The sequence below is a fragment of the Helianthus annuus genome, chromosome 10 (genome assembly GCF_002127325.2).
Source record: "Helianthus annuus cultivar XRQ/B chromosome 10, HanXRQr2.0-SUNRISE, whole genome shotgun sequence".
NCBI lineage: Eukaryota > Viridiplantae > Streptophyta > Magnoliopsida > Asterales > Asteraceae > Helianthus > Helianthus annuus.
Genome location: NC_035442.2, coordinates 12,108,431 through 12,117,509, shown reverse-complemented (window position 1 = coordinate 12,117,509; position 9,079 = coordinate 12,108,431).

Below are 9,079 nucleotides of genomic sequence, written 5' to 3'. Positions count from 1 at the left end.
AATTACGAATTCATCTGTACCTTCTGGTAGTGTCAGCACAGGTGCGTTGCTTAGCTTTTGCTTCAGTATTTCGAAGGACTCTTGCTGCTTTGGGCCCCAAATGTACTTTTCTTTCTTCTTGGTTAAGGAAGTCAAGGGCGCAGCAATCCTCGAAAAATTCTCAATAAATCTCCTGTAGTAACCTGCCAATCCCAGGAAACTACGAATTTCGGTAGGTGTCTTTGGCTCTTGCCAGTTCATGACTGCCTCTACCTTAGCGGGATCCACTTGGATACCACGCTCACTCACAACGTGACCTAGAAACTGAACCTCTCTTAGCCAGAATTCACATTTCGAGAATTTGGCGTAGAGCTTCTCACGCTGTAATAATTCGAGAATACAACGGAGGTGCTTCTCGTGGTCAGCTTGGTTCTTGGAATATATAAGGATATCGTCGATGAAGACTATGACAAATTTGTCCAAATACGGCTTGCAGACGCGATTCATGAGATCCATGAACGCAGCCGGTGCATTTGTGAGCCCAAAAGGCATCACCAAGAACTCGTAATGACCATAGCGAGTCCTAAATGCTGTCTTATGTACATCTTCATCTCTGACCCTTAGCTGATGATAGCCCGACCTCAAGTCGATCTTCGAGAAATAGCTTGCTCCTTGCAGCTGATCTAATAGATCATCGATCCTTGGCAAAGGATATCTATTCTTTATGGTAACTTTATTTAGCTCTCGATAGTCGATGCACAACCGCGTCGATCCGTCCTTCTTTACAAATAGGACTGGTGCTCCCCAGGGAGATGAACTAGGTCTGATAAAACCCTTCACCAACAGTTCATCCAACTGGGTCCTCAGTTCTTTCATTTCCGTCGGAGCTAATCTGTAAGGTGCTCTTGCTATCGGAGTCGCTCCAGGAATGATGTCTATTCTGAACTCCACTTGTCTATCTGGTGGCAAACCAGGTAGTTCTTCGGGAAAAACCTCGGGGTATTCAGAAATGACAGGAAGATCTTCTATCTTCGGCTTAGGTTCTTCAATTATAACCTGAGCCATGTAAATTACACAGCCTCTGTTCAAACACCTAGAAGCTTTCAGCATAGATACGTCTTCGGGCAATCCGTACTGCGTATCTCCTCGAATGGTAAGCGATTCACCACTCGGAGTCTTTAGCACTATATGCCTCTTGCCGCAAATGATTTGGGCCTGATTACGGGATAACCAGTCCATGCCTAGGACTATGTCGAAACCCGCTAGTTTGAAAGGGAGTAGAGATAGAGGAAAAGAATGGTTCTTAATGGACATTTCACATCCCTCTAGAACAGTAGAGACGGTTTCTATCGTGCCGTCTGCTAACTCTACTTCGTATTTCACGTCAAGGGTTTTGATAGGCATATTTAGTAGTTGGCAAAATTTCTGGTCTACAAAGGATTTATCAGCGCCAGAATCGAATAGTACTCTTGCAAATATATTATTTACGAGAAAAGTACCTGTGAGCACGTTGTCGTTCTGGACCGCTTCCTTTGCATCCATGCGAAAAACTCTTGCATTTGACTTCTTTGTCTCTTCCGCCTTCTTGGCATACTTAGGGCAGTTACTCTTGATGTGCCCTTTTTCGTTACAACCATAGCAGGTTGCATCCCTGATCTTTTTGCACTCCACAGTCTTATGATCCTTGGACTTGCATAGTCCACAGGAAAAAGTCTTTGATTGCGACTGTGAGTTTGATGCAAATCTGCACTTCCCAGAGTGGGGTTTCTTGCAGATTTTGCAGTTGGGCCTTTCACCAGCTTGCCCATCTTTCTTCGCCTCCGACCCTCTTTTGCCTTCACCGTTTCCACGGTTCTTCTTCCCTGATCTTCGTGAGGTATCATCCTCACGTTTTCTCTTCTCAGCCTCCTTGCTCCTTAGTGTCCTCAGACGGACAGCGTCTAAGGTGAGAGAAAAGGAGAGGTCAGTAACTGACCTGAAGGTCGTCGGCCGAGAGGCCTTTACACTCGCCTTTATCGCAGGCTCCAAGCCCCCAATGAAACGTGCAATTCTTCGGGGTTCTGGTGTCACAAGGTATGGGACCAGACGAGACATTGTATTGAAACTCGTCAAATATGCCTGGCAGTCCAGGTTCGTCATTACCAGTGACACAAAGTCAGCCTCGATCTTCTCAACCTCATGCTGAGGGCAGTAGTTTTCCTTAATGAGAGCAATAAATTCCTCCCATGTCATCTTGTATAAAGCAGACTTACCAGATGCCTGCACCAACGCTCTCCACCATGCCAGGGCCTCGCCCTTAAATGACTGGGACACATACTTCACCACATCCCTCGCTGCACACCCGCTGATGTCCACAATAGTGTCCATCTCATCTAGCCAGGTGATACAATCAACAACACCTTTCTCCCCTGTAAATTCCCGGGGTTTACAAGATACAAAATACTTGTAAGTGCAACCCTTAGCATTTGATGCATCAGTATATTCCCTATCGCGATGAACGTTGTTCTCAGTGGACGAGTGTTTGTCATCATCTTTCTTGGGTTGAGAGGGTGGTTTGGAGTGTGTCTTTGGTTTAGAGGGTGGTTTTGACACGGTTCTGCCTTGGGACTCAGTATATTGACGATCAAGAGCTGCCTGAACAGCATTGTCAATCAGAGCCTTCAGTTGTGCGCCTGTCAAATGCACTGGCGTATTGTCGTAGTCATCTTCATTAGTATGGCTATTCTCTCCGTTGGGATCCGCCATTGTAACTTGAATCTGTTACAGAAGATAACAAAATTTTATTCAGGAGATTATTATATAATTGTCTTTTATGACAATTTGTCAACCATGGTACAGAGACCATATTTGGTTAACTTATTATTTCATTACATATTAGGATTTGAATATATCCTATTTCAGCTATATAATTAGTATTGGCGGCATAAAGCCTAATCACGAGGATGTTTTATAATTTTAGCCGAGATTTCAGAGAATCAAAGGCATAGAGATTTGAACCGTAGTTCTTATCTCTTTCTGACAGGGAGTCATAGACCACCACTGCCTTTTGTCGTTATAAGACAATTATTACGGCCCATAGGCACTACACCTCTAATGGATGTTTTAATATGGTTGGCCCGTAGGCACTACATCTCTAATGGATGTTTTAATATGGTTGGCCCGTAGGCACTACATCTCTAATGGATGTTTTAATAAGGTTGGCCCGTAGGCACTACATCACTAATGGATGTTTTTAATAATACTGGCCCGTAGGCACTACATCACTAATGGATGTTTTAATAATACTGGCCCGTAGGCACTACATCACTAATGGATGTTTTAATAATACTGGCCCGTAGGCACTACATCACTAATGGATGTTTTAATAATATTGGCCCGTAGGCACTACATCACTAATGGATGTTTTTAATAAGATTGATCACCTTCATTGGTGATTTAACCCACGATTTATAAATCATTTAGTTGGGTTTTGAAATCCTTAAAGGATTATTGCATAAGAATGACGTGCGTGATTTTAACGAATCACATCTGCCATGATTGTTAACATGCGTACAGAGGTTAACAGGGAATCAGAATCTTTTCAATTAGGTCGTACCATCTTGACTGGATCTTAAAAGACACCAAGCTAGGTTTCACCTTTTAAGATTCTTTATCTAGGCAGATCAATATAAAAGGAATGGTTTTGATTTATTTTATACATATTAAAACAAAACTCATAACATACACTCCATAATCTCAAATACAATTACATATTGCCCTAAACGGGTCTTTCAAATAGTACATACCTCCTTAGAGGTATAAAATAAGTGACAAGTCCACGCAGGGACTAACATAAGGTAAGTGTCCATGCAAGGACTAAAAGATAAGTCCACGTAGGGACTGAAATACGATAAATGTCCACGTAGGGACTTCTTTTTAAAGTAGAAATTACATTAGTATAACTATTAAGGGCTAGTGGTCACGTTTCTTCTTTTTGCCCTTTAGTAGGTTCGCCAAGCCTTTGAGAAATCCTCGGTGGCTTTTCTTCTCTTCCTCGAACTCTCTCTCCACACGATCTAGTCGATGGAGTATTTTTTCCTGTTCAGGAGGAGAGAAACGTGGTTGTGGCACTTGATGCGGAACTGGAGGTCTGGGAGGTATTGGATACCCATGAGCTGAGTAGTCCGGTGGTCCCATATTTCCATGTGCTCCGTCAGGGTAGCGCGCATTATATCTTGCCGACACCACATATGGGTCGCGCTCATAGCCGTAGTTGTATTGTGCTTGTGATGGTTCGAACGGGTTGTAAGCCGTTGGACCCGTGTAAGCAGGTATGGGTTGGTCATACCCAAATGGTGGCGAATTTGGTGCAGCTGGTGCGGAGTTCGCCTCCTGTATAGGACTTGAAGGTCCTTCTTCTTGTAGTGGCGGATAGTGGCTACTACTAGAATGTCGAGGAGTGCTGAAGTGGATACCCCCTCCTCCTCGTGTAGACATACGAGCATTTGTCCTCCTACGCCTTGGCGGATCAGGTATTACTGGTTGCGCCGGTGGCGGAGGTGGTGGCGTAACTGCCACAAAGCGTGAATCCTCAGAGGGATCCTGTGGATGTCGCGGTTGTTGTGATGTCTGTTGAGGTGGCGTGTAGTACCACTCATGTCGGTCAAACAATGCTTGGAAACTGTCTGGTCCTTGATAGGGTGTGCCATGGAAGGATGACCCATCAGAGACTTCTATCAGATGCGTGGGCGTACCACGCGCAGGTTCAGTTGGATCAGTATCTTCATCCATATGGTCCTCGGAGAAATGATCTTGTGGCCCTAGTGGAACAAAACCTGAAGGTTCCTGTATGTAGTCAGCTGGATTAAACTGACCTATGAAGTAGGGAGTAGGGTCGTCGTAATTTCGGTGCGATACCGAACGTTGTAGAGGTATGAAGGAAGGTTGTGGGTTGTTGGGATCATTCTCTGAGTTTGGTCCAAAGGAGTGTCGGTAGGATGGTGTCGAGCTGTGCGAGGTGGAATGCCTCGCGGGTTCGTAAAGATCTCTTCGTCGTTGTGGCTCTTCGCTCCGTGTCATCGAAGGATGTCTTGTACCAGATGGTCCAGCTTCGTTATCGTGATGTGTCACGACTTCTCCTCTGCCTCTTCTTCCCCTTCCTCTTCCTCGGAATATAACAGGTGGCATTTTCCTGCTTTATAAATCTTTAAATTCCAATAATAAAAGAAAAGAGAAAATTGGAATAACAATTCGAATTTGTCCTAAGTTCTTGTCTAGACTCAAGTATGTGCAATTGTGTCATTGAGATTAAACACAATAGGATAGTGTTTAATTCACTCAATGTTGGCTCTGATACCAACCTGTCACACCCCGATTTCCACGTGTCTCACCAGTGGGCCCGGTGGGGGATTACCGTGACGATGTTGGCAACAATATAGTCAAACCACACAATTATATAAATGCACAGCGGAAGCTTAAAGATAAATAAATACGTCAACCTCTGGTTGTAATATCAAATGTATTACAGAAGTCGAATATATCCACAGTGGATCAAAATAATAAAATATTGTTCATTCAGATACGGCATCGAGTTTGCGAGACTATTCATGATGCTTAGGCAGCTAATACCAGCCAATTTCGTATAGTACCTGCACTTAATCTTTTTGGGGAAAATACGTCAGTTTACACTGGTAAATACATTCACTGACACATTTGAAAATGTTTATTTAAAATTGATTTGAATGCACAAGGCACAAACTCTTTTATAACTTGGGAAAATTATAATAAAATCTTGTGAACGTTTTACATGTTCTTTTATGCGTTCAGTAGCCCGGGTCGTGCCGGGTTAAAGATTTATAGACACACCACATTGCGTAAAACCGTAGTATAAAAACCAACGGCTACGTCTTTTAATTTAATGTCGACAATATATACCGGGTGTACGCCTACACCGGGATGTCGATGGTCGTGGCCATTTCGTAAAATGATGCCAAGGATATCCGGGACAACGGTCATTAAACCCCCCAAAGGCTTTTAAGAAACAAAACTGTTTAAATGAGCCGATCATATTATTTAATTAACCACCTAAGCGATGGAAAAATATAATGCTCAATCAAGCGGTATTAATATACCGTAACCCAAGCCCATATAGGGGAAATAAGTTAAAGTATTTACCTTTGCAAGTATATATCCTTAATTTGGATTAAATCACCGATAGCTTTTACTGGGGCTCCTAATCTGGAACGAAGGTTTTAATTAACCTCTTAGAATCCTAACGAGTCGTTATAATGGCCGTAGCCTAGACCGGTTGGTTCCGATATGTGAATACGGTTTAATCGCGTGAAAAGGCGAAAACCGAGAATGGAGTGCGATTCTGACCCAACAAGTTCAGAGACTTGTTTTATATGGGTTTATGGTTCACACTCTGGATTTTGGGGTCCAAATAATATAATTTGACCCGTATCGGCTAATTTATGAAAACTAGTTTCATAAGCCGAACCGTGCGCGCAATAGGCGAAACGGTTAACCATGAGAGTCGTACGCTTATTTCCTAAGTCAATATGCCTTAAAGAGGTTGTGGTATCAGTAGGATACCTTCCGTGATGCCCGTAACGAGTTTAAGTTAATGTTATGCCCGGTAGGGGCTTTTTGGTCATTTTAAAGACTTTTAAAAGAGCTTTTCGAGTTCTACTGGAAATCTGAGTTTCCCGAACAGCTTATAAAGCTTAAAATACTTTATTCATTATTTAAAATCAGTAGCAACTGGAATCGGGTCAAAAGACCTTGTAGAACTCATGTTTTGGCCGAAAAGGGCATATTCGGTATTTACCGAACCGTAGCCATAACCGCAGGTTATGAGCGAGGTAAAAATTATTAAAAAACTTTAAAATTCCCAAAATATTATTTTAATACAGTGGGTAAAAGTTTTGGTGACGAAATCTTGGTTTAGATAGGTGTTATGCTAATTGCGCCGTTAATTACTAAAGTTTACTTTAAATGCGCCATTTAGCATAACTCTCATTCTAGACCTCGGATTGACGTGAAACTTTAAGGACATGCTTATAATTTAATAAGCAAGGTTCTGGTCCGTTCACGTGTCCGAAATACTCGTTTTATTTTCAAAATGGCGTTACGGTCAACTTTTAGGCGATTAACGGAAATGCGTAAAAGACTCGGATAACTCATGAACCGATCACAGAGGTTTATACCATCATGTAACCTGGTCCTAAGAGAGTCCTAAGGTATATCTATACCTCACTAAGACGGGTCAGAACTGAAGTCAATGCAAAAGTCAAACTTTTGCGACATTCGGCTCCGAACCGGGTCAATATAGCAAATGGTCGATTCAAACGAGCGCAAATAAGTTTATATGCTTAATATCATGTTTTATGAACATCAAAACAGGTTTCATAACGTATACATTACAGATTATGTAGAAAACGGCAAAATGACTTTCTGTTGACTTTTTGAGTGCGCGTTTGACTCGATATTTGACATAGTTAGAGTGGTGATCAGAGGGAACCCTTTTAGAGGTTTATTACCCACATAAATACCAACTCAAAACCACTTTTGATTCGTCATAAGACTGAACCATCACTGATTTATTGTAAAGTCAAACCGTAGTTACGACGGTTTGGTTTTTAGCTATTTACTAAGGAAATGTGAAACCACAAAGGGTTAGATCACTTACAGAAGTTTGAGACTTGTCTGTAGAGCAAAGAAGAAGACTTGGATGCCCTTGAAATGATCAGATAGAAGTGTTTTGAGTTGTGATGAACTTATGGACATAACCTTGCTATTTATAGCCAATGTCATGGTCCAAGATCATCACACAAGGGTCTACAAGTGCCCTTGGATGAATGGCAGGTGTCTTGGAGGATTATGGGTCGAGTAGGGGGCACCCATGCCTCATTTATTGGTTCTTGGTCGTTCATAATGCTCAAAAGGCAAGATGTTACAACTTTCTGCATCTGGGCGTCCCACGCGGCCCGCATGGGAGTTCCATGCCATTTTAATGCGGGTCGCCTAAGATTTGAATATCAGGCGTGTAAAAGAGAAGGCTCGCGGCCAGCCTCAACTTAACCATAACCATCACGCGGGTCGCGAGAGGCCTGGTTTCCGGAAATTTTAAATCTTTTGAAATGATTAAGAAATCCTGGTAATTAATAACGAAATCTTTCGTAATGATTTACCTGACCTTTCGGGTTTGAAGGGGTAACTTTGCGGTTTGGCCCTCGGTTATTTACCGATAGGGGCCTCGTGTTATTTACCCGCATTATTAAGTCCCCGGTTAGTTTATTAATTATCCGGAAAGCCTTAACTTTCATTGTTGATGCTTTTAACCCTTCTCATACGAACTTGAGTATAACTCTCTCGTTTTAAGACGGAACTTCGCGGAATTTGTACAGTATATTCTAGTGAGCGTATAATACTGTTACGAAGCCTTGGGAACATTAAAGGGTCACTCGGAGGTATAATTAAACATGTTGACACAGTTAACCCCTGTAGCTCGTAATCTCTCACTTTCTTTCGCGTTTCGCTTCTGTACGATCTACGAATTATTCGTTTGAAGGTTCAAGCGTTATTTAGGGTTACTATACAGTATATTTACCCTTGTTGACATTTATAACCCTTGAATTTATATACTTTCAAGGTTTGTCAAAATTAGTCCTTTATTTAATATCAATGCCACGTGTAAACAAATGACACGTGTTAACACATTATTGGACGCAAAAATTCGAGGTGTTACAGATTTAAAAGCTGAAAGACGTCCTCCTGTTTTGTCTTCCACGAACACAAGATCCTGTTGTGCTAAAGAGATTTAAGCTGCACGATCTTGAAAAATCCTGTGATGAATCTGTGATAGCGTCTAGTGAGGCCAAGAAATTGTTGTATCATTGAAAGGATCTTTGGTGTCGATCAGGTTCTAACAGAACGGATCTTAGTGAGATTCACGTGTATTCCCACTTCGTTGTTTTTATGACCAAAATGTACCTCTCGAACCCAGAAGTTACCTTTTATCAAGGCTTCGCGCGATGTGACTCCTCCCTCAGGAGCTCTAGAGTAGGATACATGTGCCGCCCATGTTGTTCCTTCCTCCTGTATTGATTCACAACATCAT